This window comes from Pteropus vampyrus, unplaced genomic scaffold, assembly GCF_000151845.1.
Source record: "Pteropus vampyrus isolate Shadow unplaced genomic scaffold, Pvam_2.0 Scaffold363, whole genome shotgun sequence".
NCBI lineage: Eukaryota > Metazoa > Chordata > Mammalia > Chiroptera > Pteropodidae > Pteropus > Pteropus vampyrus.
In genome coordinates this window covers 33,037-46,208 of record NW_011889144.1, presented here as the reverse complement: position 1 = coordinate 46,208, position 13,172 = coordinate 33,037, and the positions used below count along the sequence as shown (strand labels likewise).

The window sequence follows — 13,172 nt, the reverse complement described above, 5'->3', positions numbered from 1 at the left end:
AATACATGACTTACAGAAACTTATCTTCTGACCAATGAGCATCTGCCAAGGATCTCTCCCCATCCTCAAGCCAGTGAACTTCCTGCTTGAACCCTGGCTGGAACCCCTCTCTTTGTACATCTTGTCCATAAATACAGCCTGCCCCGACCCTCAAGGGACTCATCTGTAGTTTGCTATATAGCATATTTATCCCAAATTGCAATTCCTCTACTATTTCTGAGTAAATTCCATTTCTGATCATTTGAACTTTCATCAATTTATCTCTTTATTTAAGTTGACAAGAAGGTATCTGTCTTAGGAAAGAAAGCTTGCTCACCCCTAAAGTCAGTACGTAACATAGGAAGTGCTTGTTAATGAAGCTATTCATAATAATATAATAATAGCTAACCTTCCTTCTGGGGGTACTACGTGCCAGACCCTCAGCTTATTACTTCATCCACTTATCTTGGAAAAGATGGCTTCAGTACATCTTCTCTGGGGAACACTAGGAGGAAAGGGAATGTCAGTCTCTTCTATGAATGTCTGGGAAAAGGTTGATTTCTCAATGATTCCAAGAACATGTCTTTTCTAATAAAATGTAGGAAAGTACTGTGTGTGTGTGTGTGTGTGTGTGTGTGTGTGTGTGAGCACATCTAAGTGTGTGTTTGTAACTGTTCGCATAAGTGTGTATTTGTGTGTGCATGTGTGTGAGCATGTGCGTGTGCTTCCTTCTGTTGTGTGCTGCCTTGGCGATGAAGGGGTGACGCCACAGCCGGCTTTGAGGGGCAGGAGGGTTGCGCGCCACCTTGCTGCCCGGACCTACCTGCTGGGAAACAGGCTCCGAGCACCAGCAGGGGCACTCCCCAGATGACCAGGTTTGGGTCTGCAGCTTGACATAGAATCCATTTGTCCCCAAGTCTCCCACGGGGCCATTGCCAGCCCAGCTCATAAAACACCGGGTGTGGCCCCTGACCCCCTCCCTCGTCCCAGTGGCAGACTTGAGCTGGGGGTGTGTGAGGTTTGAAAAGCAAATGTTCTTCTGAACCCTATGGGCTCATTATTCAGTAGAACAGTGGTAACGTAATGCATTTTCATTTACTTAGCCTTAAATATATGTAAATTAAAGGGTTTTCTTTTATTAAAAATAACACTGAAACTCACCACTGATGTGTTTTTGTTATTCTAAAAAGAAGCAGTACTAGAGGAATGAGGCTCTAATGACATTTCACATTCAAATTTGTGTCTTGCTGGAGAAAGAGGGGCCTCTCCACCCCAGGGCCTGAGCTCCCGAATAAAGCCCTGCCGAACAGTGCTGCCATTGGCGGTTTTCACTCCGTATACATTCTCATTGTCTTAGGCTGTGATGGAGGGAACAGCTCACCCTGGTTGGAAGCCTAATTGTTGCCAGGAAAGAAAAATAAATCGCTGCTCTCCCGTTGGAGTTGAGCAGTACCGGAGAAGCAGTGTTCAGTGTGGGGAGAGGGGTGACAGAACTCCGTTAACGTCAGGAGGTCAGTGGCCCTGCAGAGTCTTCTGGAAGAAAGGAGTCAACCATCACTGCCTCCTGCACCCAGCTCTGTCCCCTGCCGTCAGATGATCACAAACCCCTCAGCAGCTCCCCACACTCTGTGCCCCCACCACGTGTCAAATCTTTCCAGCACGACCCACATGCCTGTGCCTGTAATTCTCACCGAAACTCCTTCTGCCGAGAGCCCTGCACCCAGGCCCCTCTGCCCGGCCGAACCCACAGTGTCCCTCTGGGAGCCCCTGCATTCTAGGCCATTAGAACTGGTTCAACCCTCTGTATCAACGTCCTGGTGTTGCTGTAACAAACTACCACAGAGTGAGTGACTTAGAGACACAAAGATGTATTTTCTCACTTGTCTCTCCAGAAGCCCCAAATCAAGCTGTTGGTAAGGCCACCCTCTCTCTTCTGGATCCTGTCCTCTCCAGCAATCTTTACCATTCCTTCCTTGACTCATAGACTCGTCACTCCAGTCCCTGCTTCCGTGGTCAGATGGCATCTTCCCTCTGTGTCTCCACGTGGCATTCTATTCTCTCTGTGTCTCTTCTCTTCTTCTTATAAGGACACCAGTCATAGCGGATCAAGGTCCAGCCCGCTTCAGCGTGACGTCATCATACCTTAACTAACTATATCCGCAATGGCCCTGTTTCCAAATAAGTTCACATTCTGAGGTTCTGGGGAGGACAGAAATGTGGGGGGACACTTCCCAACCTAGTGTACCCTCTTGTCTTGTGTGTGAGGGATGTGAGTGACCAAGGACCACCCAAGGGTGTGGTGGACAAACCCTTCTGATTCCCAGGTCTGCTACCACCCCGCTCTGAGCTATCACTGAGCTGCCATGCCTCTCTGTCCTCTTGGGCCATAGCCTCCTCTCCCCGGCACCCAGCTCAAGACCTAGCCCCATGTCAAGCCCTCTTGATGGAGTTCGTTTTCCATGGGCTCTGTCTGTCTGGCTATGCTAACTCTTGCTCATTCATCCCATATGACACGGGCTTGTCTGCTCCCTAATCACTTCCAGCCTTACCCTGATGACTTTCTCAGATGTGGCGCTTGTGTCTATAGTTAGATATTAAGCTTTTCCTAGACAGGGTCCCATCTCACTTTCCTGTCTTCACTCTGGCAATTTTTCAAAGTGTCCAGCACCACAGGTAAATAGGAGATATTTGGAGGGATGGGGGATGTTCCTGTTTCAGTGACATCTCAACCAGGGACTAAGACAAAAGCAGCTCTGGGGACACTGCCTTTTGAGTCCAAAAATCATCTCAGAGGATCGACGAATATTTTAGATCACATACAGCATCTTGCTAATAATACAATTAAAATATTTCTATAATAAAACATGCCCAGAGGAGGACTGTAGCCTCGGACAGTGCCCCTCAGCCACCTGCCCCTCATCATAGGGGTGCCGCAGCTGTGCGTGGGTGAGCAGCAGCATGGGGAGGGAGCAGAGGTGGTTCGGTTTCTATCTGCGAGCCTCTCTCCTGCACTTCATGGTGACATCTCCAGCTGTCTCTCCTAGTTCTTGAGCCGAGAAGTAGAGGACGGTCCCTGCCATTTGCCAGGCTGTCACAGTCCAGCAATGCTGCCCACTACTGGGAGGCTTGGGTTGGTGACTTTCCAGGCACAAAGTCATGAAACATCCCTAGCCATGACTCTTTCTGCTCCAAAATTGGCAGAGAATTTCACTTGGACTCTGGACACCCTCTTCTTTCTCTCAGGACTGCACTTTTCAGGACTCACTGACATGGGAAGAGCCCCACATCTGGGGCTCTGCACACGTGGAACATGTGCAGCTCTGCTGGAGCCTGGAGGCACTCAGGTTCCGGCACTGCCAATGAGAACCGCAAAGTCACGTGATGGTCGTTCTGTGGTAGGAGCAGCCACCTGGTCCCATGTGGCTCCTGCGTATCCAAGTCTTGCCCTCTGGAGCCTCTTCCCAAACAGGCACCATGTGGAGAGCTGGTTTGGCTGAAAAAAAGAGAACCAGACCCGATCCCGATGGCCAGGGAGAGGACAATAAATGTCACATCCATTTGATTCTTTTCACTCACTTGCAGCAAGCTGCCACAAATCCAAAGCACCATGGAAAAGCCAATTTCCACATGATACACAGCAAATTGAGGATTAGAGATGGACCACAGCCAGGTTGAGAGGCAGTGTAGGCCTATACAGTTTCCTGCCTTGTGGCATCAAATTATTACAATGAGTAGTTCTGTTGCATTTTGATGTCCACATACATGCTGCGTTCCAGCCCACGTTCCTCCTAATCTGTGTGAAGTATGGACAAAAACAACCAAACCCAGCGCTTAGGTAGGAAGTGTGGCAGAGCAGAGCAGGGCAGCCCTGGTCAGTAAGAACTCCAGCTGTGCTGCCCACTGACCAAGGACACAACGTCCTGTGCACAACACACAATCTTATTGTGTCCTTTCAAATATAAAGAATGATCGATACAAAATGATAGAGAGATAACAGTAGATAATGACATTCTGGGCAAAGTGTCCAGTGTGACACCTTCCCCATCAGACGCTCAAAGAGCTAGGCTGGACTTCATCTTCAGTTCTCTGTTTACTTATTTTTATGAGGATTTGACCCTCATAAGTATTACTAAGTATACTAGCTTCTATGTGCCTCTCGGTTATACAAACCTTTAGGGAAAGGGTTGACTCTAATACTGAAAGTTCTCACGCCTGTGGTCCTTATTGACGAGTTTGTTTGAGGATGAACCTTTCATGAACTGCCCCTTCCTAGGCAGAACCTGTATGCAAACCCTTAATGGCTCCAATTACAGTCCTCAGCTCAGCTTTTCCTTGATCTGCCAGCACTGAGACTGGACCCTCTTTCCTGCAGTGTTCCCTCCAATCTAAGGAAAAAGGAGGCCACAGCTAAGAGAACAGTTAATAAGATATGGGTGGTGGCTGAAGAAGACAAAGGCTGACAATGACAAAAAGCAGAAGACAGAAGGGGAAAGAGTGGGTGTTTGGGTTGTGGATGCTGAGAAAACAACCAGCAGAGGAAGTGAGGACAGCAGATGGACAGAAGTCCAGATATCCCCTCAAGGACCAAAGTGAAAATCCAACATTATCATCCCATGTGCAAAAGTTTGGGGGACACTCACCCTGTCTAGCTATGCCTCTTCCACCAAGCCCAAGTAAGAGCTCCCAGTGAGAGCACTCTTCCCATCAAGTGGCTGGTAGGTACAAGGATGGAGCAAGGACCTTATAGTGGACAATCCCTCCAGGACCACAGCCCTTATCCTCTAGCTCAGGGAGGCTGACAGCTCATGGCCGAGACTCCCTCAGGGATCAGCCAGAGAAAGCTGCTCCTCCATACTATGTCCAGTAGAGTGTCTACCCAATTCATATCCATGGGAACCTCAAAATGTGTCCTTGTTTGGAAACAGGGTGGTTGCAGGTGTAATTAGTTGAGATGAGGTCACAGAGGAGCAGTGGGGGCCCTGATCTAAGATGACTGGTGTCCTTATAAGAGGACAGGAGATGCAGAAACATACACCGAGTGAAGACAGCCATGTGAAAATGGAGACCACGATTGGAGCGAAGCTTCTATAAGCCATGGAACACCAGGAGGTAGAAGCTAGGAAGGACCCTCCCCTACAGGTTTCACTGGAAACATGGCCCTGCTGCCACCTGGAGTTTGGGTTTCTGGTCTTCAGAACTGTGAGACAATACATTTCTGTTTTTTTTTCTGCCTCCTGGTTTGTGGTACTTTGTTACAGCCACCCCCAGAGGCCAAACATTCTCCCAAGGTTACACTCCTACACTGCCTGGCCCTTCCCAGGCTTGAATTCACAGTATCCTTAAGGGCCCCCAACCCAAGAGCTCCCCATGGGATGATGAGAGGGCTCTGTTAAACTGCATCTCAGCCCAGCTCCCTCTCTATCCACTCCTGCATGCAGATCTCCACCTCAGCATCTGTCTCACTGAGAATCCCACCTGCCACAGATAAAAGATGTTTGGGGTGGTAGGGTTGCAGAGGATGACATTTTCTTCTTTTCACAAGGAATTCCACTAATGTTGCTTTGCTATGGTTGTGGTTAACATCCCAGAAGCCTGTTATCCTTGCGTTGACAGATGTGTGCATGCAGGCACACATGCACACACATATACATGTACACACACGTACACGTTTCTGAGAAGTGAGTCAGGCACTATAACTACTGAGGTCATAGATTAGCCAATCAAGGAATGAAGCCCAGACAGATATTGGCTTTTTAAATAAAACTCATGGTGAAACCAGTCTACAAACTCCTTCCCTGCTTTACTTAACTTCTAAGCTGGTAGCAGAATTGGATCTTTGGGGCCTCAGAAACTTTATTCTTCTTGCCACTTTTCCAGTAATTGTTAGAACTCTGAAAGCTGGAAGAGGGTTCAGTATTCCACAAACTAATACCTTATTCTTCCAGGAATAAGTGGGGGTGGCCTCCCCAATAATGATGGTGGGTGACTGGCCATGTGAGCCAGGGTCCCCCCAGGCATTAGCGCCATCTCTACTGGAGCATTGCAACCAGATAGGGTGGAAAGAATATTAATAATTTAATTGGCTACAGCCATGCCACCCTGACCGTGCCTGATCTCGTTTGATCTCAGAAGCTAAGCAGGGTCGGTCCTGGTTAGAACTGGATGGGAGACCACCTCGGAATACCAGGTGCTGTAGGCGTAAAAAAAAAAAAGTAACAATAATAATTTAATTGGATCTACTATAGCTCTCAGGCGGACCTCCTATATTGAGCTGAGATGAGACATGATTGCCCCCAGGCAGGTGGAGCCATAAATAGCCTCAAAGCCACTGGAGGGCAGCCTCAGACATTGAATGTGGGTTACAATTACCACTGTTAATACCTTAGGGACCCCAACATATCTCTTCAGATGAATTTTCCACATGTGTATTCACCTCCAAGGGACGCAAATGAGACCTTATAAATTATTTCTGAATTTACCTTGTAACTACATTGATTTCATGCAGAACCTTCAAGTGGCTGAACACAGACTATCACCCAGTCTATCAGGGAAAATAAACACCCCTTACGGTCACGTGAAGCCAAGACTCAAAAATGGGCACAAAAAGTTTCTCATCCAAGTGTCAGACATTTCCAGGATCGAGGAATAAATTCAGAATCAGGATGTACAAATAAGGATGTGGACAAACTGTGGGGGAGGAAGCCAGAATAGGTAAAAAAAGGCCTGACTAAAAGCATTAAGCGGTAGCTGAGAGGCTCCACGGTGGGGAGCGGGTATTGATTTTTGTAGCTAAGCACATCCAGGTCCTTTGAAAGAACAAAGTCTAAAACATAGTCCAGCCACAAGTGCATGGCCCCCAACAAATCCAAGATGAGGGTAGTTGTGTTCTATAAATTATTTTCCATAGTTCTGGACCCCTTGGAGACAGGAAGGGACCACATAACAAGTGAATACATCTATGGGAGTATTTTTTAGGACATATATCAAGTTCGATACACCACCAGACCCGAGAAATGGGCAACACCTTCCTTCTGAAAAGTCAAAGCAATTATCTTCCCAATTCTTTTGATGCCATAAGATGGCAAGTTGACAAAAATTAGTAAAATATAATAACAAAAACCCAAATCTGTTACTCTTTGCGATCCTTTGCAGAGACCTGTGACATGACCATTTGCTCCTTCCTTAAATAGCATCCATTTGTATTGTGTTGCCTCTAATCTTTCCCTGACATATTCTACTACACAAGAAATTGTCATTAAAAAATAAAAAAACACGCCTTGTTAAGGAAGAGAGGAAACAACTGACTCAATTTGAAAGCCAACCAATCCTATCACCAAAGATGGAGCTGTATGATATGAAGGGAGGCCATTGTTTAATGGCCTTATAACTACAAACTGCCTTAATTTCAGCAGCCCCTGTAAGCTAGCGACCAATGTACTGAGCATTTCATTGGTTTGGGCTTAGAAACTAGAAAGAATACAGAGAAAGGAAGAGCCAACAACTAAAACCAGCCATTAGTCACAGAGCATGCAACGCTTGTCAAGGTGACAACTCTTTTGTTTTTATTGGGTTACAAGAGAATCAAATGTGCCACCAACAACTTGCTAGGATATGAGCGTGGTCATTGGTGCTAACTGCTCCCAAGCCCCATTCAAAAGAACTTTAAAAAAAGAGAGAGAGAAAAATATATTTATAAAAGGGATTCTTAAGAAATAGTTCTAAACATACCCAAAATAATGGCTGTGAGGTGTGGGTATACTCAGATCTCTCAAGCAGCTAGCTATCTTAGCCTCGCATGATTTTATGTGTGACTTCCTGGGTCTTTACAAATGTTCCTTCAAGCCTGGCTCCTTTGCTAGAATTTCAAATCGGGGATCCCATTGACAATACAAGTCAGGCTGTACAATGAAAAAATAATAATTTAGGCTCATGTGGTTCCAGGTATTCTAAAATTACACATTTGTCATGGATTACCCATCGCCTTCCTTTAAATGACTATAGGTAAATTATTATTACTCCATGTTGTTTCATAAGTAGTGCTCTGGCTTTCAAATAATTCCCCCAAATTTCAGAGGGGAACAAATGTGGCCCAGCTACAGATATCTAAGCCAAAGCAGAAGCTTTCATACTTTTTTTTATAAATCAGTTGTTTAACTGAGGGAAGGGAAACCATCAGTATGAATATAATTCTCCCTTCATGCTTAACATGGGGGCATGTCCCTTTCAGCATCTTAGTGGGCTGTGTTTGGCTGTATTTCATTCTGGAATGGAGGGCAGGAGGCAGTAGCATGAGCCTCAGCCCAATGAAGGAAATGTAAGGCATGTGTCCGCTCTCCACTCCTATCTCTACGAAAGAGGCTCCTGGCAGCTTTGTTTACACAAAATACAGCCAAATCAGGTTAAACATCACCTTCCTTCTTAAGTTCACATCGGAGCTGAACTCCTGCCTCCAAATGTTCAGACCAAATATGTTCCAGATACCTGCCAGGGCCACTCGGAGCTGGGGCTGACCAGTCAGTCAACCATCATGGGGTGCCAGATTCGAGAGAGACTTGGGGACATCCTGACATGGAGCGGGCAGTTCTTGAGGAAGACAGGTAAAAGTGGAAGGAACAGGCAGTGAGAGAAGCACTTCCATGTTCCTATCCCCAGTGCCACAAAAAATACCGCACATCACAGGGTGAGTCTTAAAGGGTCCTGCAGGGGCAGGAAGTGGCAGATATTCGAGTATGAAAGCACTTCCAATGCTTAAAGGCCACTATAAGGTAAGTGTTGGAGTATTTTGCAGCAGGTAATCACCCTGTCACACGGTAGACTGAGGTATGGAGGCTGACCCTAGCTGTGCTGTCCAGTAATGGAAGGTGTGCCTGTTATCAGTGGCTGTGATAGCCTCACCCACTGGAAAACAATCTGCAAGGAGTCTAATGATTGTGCCCACCTTGCTCCTTTTCATGTGCCTCTGGGTCCCTCTTCAGCCAAGGACTGTGTGATGACACATGCTTCTGTTTGTTATTAGTTTCCGAACCTTCCATCGAATTGCTGTGAGCTTTTAAGCAGCTACAAATGCACCTCCTTTGGAGCAAGTTTAGTTGAGGCTGCTCTCACATGGGCCAGCGGGGCTTTGTGAAAGACTCGTCAGCACCTCTAGTGACTATTAGATCCTGGAACAAGGGGCACTTCTTTAGGAGAGAAATAACCCAGATGTCTTTCAAGGTGGGGAAAGAAAGAAACATTTGCACTTCCAAACTTCAGTTCTTTTCCTCTATAAACACACTTGAGATGCCATGAGACTGTACACCTGTCTCCGTTTGTAAACGGAAAACATAGTTATCCCATTGTTGCTGATTTTCTTTTCTCTTTCCTCCCTTCCTTCCTTCCTTCCTTCCTCCCTTCCCCCTCTCCCTCCCTCCCTCCCTCCTTCCTTCCTTCCTTCCTTCCTTCCTTCTTTACTTCTTTTTTCTTCTTTTTTTTTGAATGGATGGGAATTCTTCCACTTTGCCACGAGACATGCCCGAGAAATGAATACTTAAAAATGAAAAAAGAGTCTTTTAAAGGCTGTTTGCTTGGGCGACGATGGTGACACAAATGTTTCTTTCTCCTTACAAGGCCCACCCACAGAAAGAAGCAGAACAATGGTGCAGGGGCCCTCTGGGCACTAGACAGCCCCGGAGAGGCCTCCAGCTCGGCCTGCTGGCCCATTCAGCTCCCGCAGCCCTCCCAGCCTCCTACTCACCGACAGTCCCACTAATTACGGGTCAGCCTTGCAACTCCAGCGCACAGGCCACCACCAATTATAGCCACACTGACATCGTTCAAGTAGTTCATGTGTTTACATAGTTCGGAGTCTCTCTTAATTGTCCAAAAAAGTGAAAAATTAGTAATGTTTGAAAAAAAGAGTGGGCTGCTCAGGGAGAAAGGATTCAGTTTGCACATATTATCAGTGCTGAGCAAGAAGCCCAAAGTTCTGCTTTCATGCTACTCTCGCTTTGGACAAACTTGGACAAAACGCTCTGTAAACTCTTAGGGCAAATCCCCAAAGGCTCTTTCAATCTGCAAATTGATAGATAGGTGTCAGAATCGGGTGGATCTGGTTACAGAGGGTTTAAGTTATCCCGGCAAGTAAATAACAAAAGTTACATCATTTTCATCAACATTCATCATTCTAATTGCATGAACCTCCATCAGAACAAAGTCACACTATAGTTTTATGGTATTTGATTAATGAGGGCAGGAAAATTGAAGTTTTTGCAATAAAACTAAAAAAATCAACAGACTTTTATCGTTTTTTCCCTTATGATTTTAATTTAATGGCTCGTGTTTTCATTACTGCAGAGGCTGTACACTTTAGCTTGCAATTATGTCCCATCTGTGAAGCACTGTGTTATTACAGTTTATTCTAGTAGCTTTTCAATCACTTTTGAGTTGGGCTTTACAAGTATTCTTGCAGCAGGTGGGCTTCCTGGCATAAGCCCAGGAACACACAAAGCGCAAAGCTGGAGTTTAATGGCAGCATATGCATGTGGCACAGAGCACCAGCCTTCCCCCATATGCTGCTAAGCAGCCTCTTCAGCCTGCCAGTCACTCTTCTTACTGACTACAGTCTCTAAGTAGTTTTCTGCCAGGGAAAAATATACCAAGGCAGCAAATTTCTCCAGTGCACCATCCTTATTACTGAGACAACCCTGTCATTAGCACAAGCACAATGAACCTGAACTGGGGATGCATACCAATTAGGTGGCACGGAGCACTTTTGCTTCTTATCTCTATGGAAACGTTCCCCCCCTCTGGCTGCAGTGGACAAGCAGGAATGTCCCCCACCCATATGTCACCTAGTTAACACTGTACACTGTGATGTGAACCAAAATCTGCTCTAGCCCCCGCAGCAACAAGAGAAGGGAGCGAAAACAACGGAAGTCTCCGTACGTTTGGGAGGCATTCGCCTTTAGAATTCTGGATCCTGCACAACTGCAGCTCACAGCCATGAGCAAGAAATGATGTTTAAATCTATAAATAATATTCTCACATTAAATCTAGCAGGGAGAGTTCAAGCAACCTAAAAGAAATTGCTTTATCCCATTAAAAAAAAAATGGAGAACAAACTTTTTTTTTTTAATTAACATAAAGAGTGCTTTACTTCTAAGAGGCTGGGACAGCTCCTGGAGCCACAAGGCTCATAGATCTTCTTCTCTAGAATTTTACCTGCCCCCCAATATAAAATAAACTTAAAGAGACTCAAAATGTTTGTGCGCAAAGGATTTTCCCACCAGAATGCTATGAACTTTGCAAAGACATACAAATACAGCCTTTGTTTTCTTTGTCTGTGTGTGTGTGTGTGTGTGTGTGTGTGTGTGTGTGAGAGAGAGAGAGAGAGAGAGAGAGAGAGAGAGAGAGAGAGAGAGAGTCTAACTCAGTTTTTATTTCATAGTTCAATCTGTATACAACTGAGAGATTCTGACTTCACTAATTTGGGGTATTTTAATTCACAGTGTTAACTGCCAGTGCATGACACATGGCTTTATTTACCACAAAATTCCACCAGCAGTTCTAAAACAGAGAAGACCCCTGAGTGATGGCACCTGAAACTTGGTGCCCCCCCTTCCCTGAACTGGCTGCCCCCTCTTCTTTAACTAATAGCCCATCAGCATTCTTTTTTTTTTTAATAAGTTTAATCCTTCTCTTCGACTGAGTGTGCTGGGAACTCTGAGTCTTATTTCCTTCATCCAGGGATATTTTTTCCAACACTGTCTCTCAATCGTCACTCACTTTGTTGTCGAGAGACTCTCTCAGGCTGTCTGTAGCACAAGCAAGTAATGCATCCACATGCTCTTTCTGTCACGCCCATTCAGGGGATCCCTGGTGAAGTGCAGAGCTCTTTAAAGTAAACAGCCCTGAACTTACTAGAAATCTAAATGAAGTAATATTTAAAGCACATATAAAGTGTTATTTTTAAAGAACCCGCATCAAATATTAAATGCCATGAAATAAAACCATGCTGCTAAGTGGCAGTGACTCAGGAAGACAAAAACTAAAGAGAAGTCAGAAAAATTGACTTCTGAGCACAAAATCAACTAGACTTATGTCAGGATTGGTGATATTCCCCAGGTGCTATCACTTATAGAACACTTATTTTTTATTAGAAAAGCAATTCTAGATATAGGTGAAATTTACTGGATTCTAATGGGAATAATTTCCTCCTGCATAATGTGTTCCTATGGGAATCATACAATTCTTTGATTTTTGTTTTTAAGTTAAAGACATCAAGAGAAAAGAAAACTTTTGTACAAAGAGAAGAGCAGTTCTCAGCCAGACAGCCCACCTCCAGCAAAATGGAGAAAGGCAGAGGGAGGCAGAGTCCAAAGAGGTTTGATTTAGTGCTAAAGGCTCTCGGCCTTCTCCCCAAACACATGACAATCAACACTAAATAAGATACTGAACTGCAAACAAGTCAGTAACATTGGCCTTCCAGCTACTTTGGCGATTTAAATAGTCATAAAGAACATATATTCTCTGACCATAATGCTACTATTTACTAAAAGAAACCAAAGAACGAAAGCACTTGTATTCTCATTTATTATGTTTTCTTCCTTTCAAAGGAAGATCCTGAAATCCATCATAGGTGACCCTACCCATTGCTTCCAGGACTTGGAAGGGAAGAGGTGTGAGGCATGGCTGTTGCCACCCTCACTGATTTTTCTCTTCATCCTTTAAGGACAGCTAGCTAATCTCTGCCTGGACATCATAGGTTGAGATGCAGCTGGAGAGATTGGAGCTCCTTCAGACCACAATCCGGCATCATAAACAAGGCCAGTGCTTCCACTCTGAGTGAGAGGGAGGGAGGAAGGGGCCTTTTTCTTTTCTTATAGAGGTGGTTGTTCCCTGTCCCATGGTGTCAGACCTCACACTTTCTAGGCAGGCCAACTTAGGACACTTCAACCCACATGACAGACACAGGTGAGGTGCTGGCTCAAGCCCCTGGGTCCCTCCGTCAATGCACAGAGACAGTGTCCAGCAATTGGCTGAGCTGAGATCAACTCTAGGGCAGCAGTGGTGCCAGCCAGGACTGCCCTTCAGATTTCTTCAGCCTGGCCAGGGAATGAAGATGCTGCCAGCCTGACCACTGAGCATACCCGTCACATGCCCATCGATAGACATCCATTCCTTTGGCTAGTGTCCAGTCCAGTCAACCAAGTGTC

At 45.5% G+C, this 13,172-nt stretch overlaps 1 pseudogene; it reads left to right on the top strand.

The window, feature by feature from the left end:
• The first annotated feature begins 6,060 nt into the window (after positions 1-6,060).
• LOC111731341 lies at positions 6,061-6,178 on the top strand (annotated as a pseudogene).
• The last annotated feature ends 6,994 nt before the right edge of the window (positions 6,179-13,172 follow it).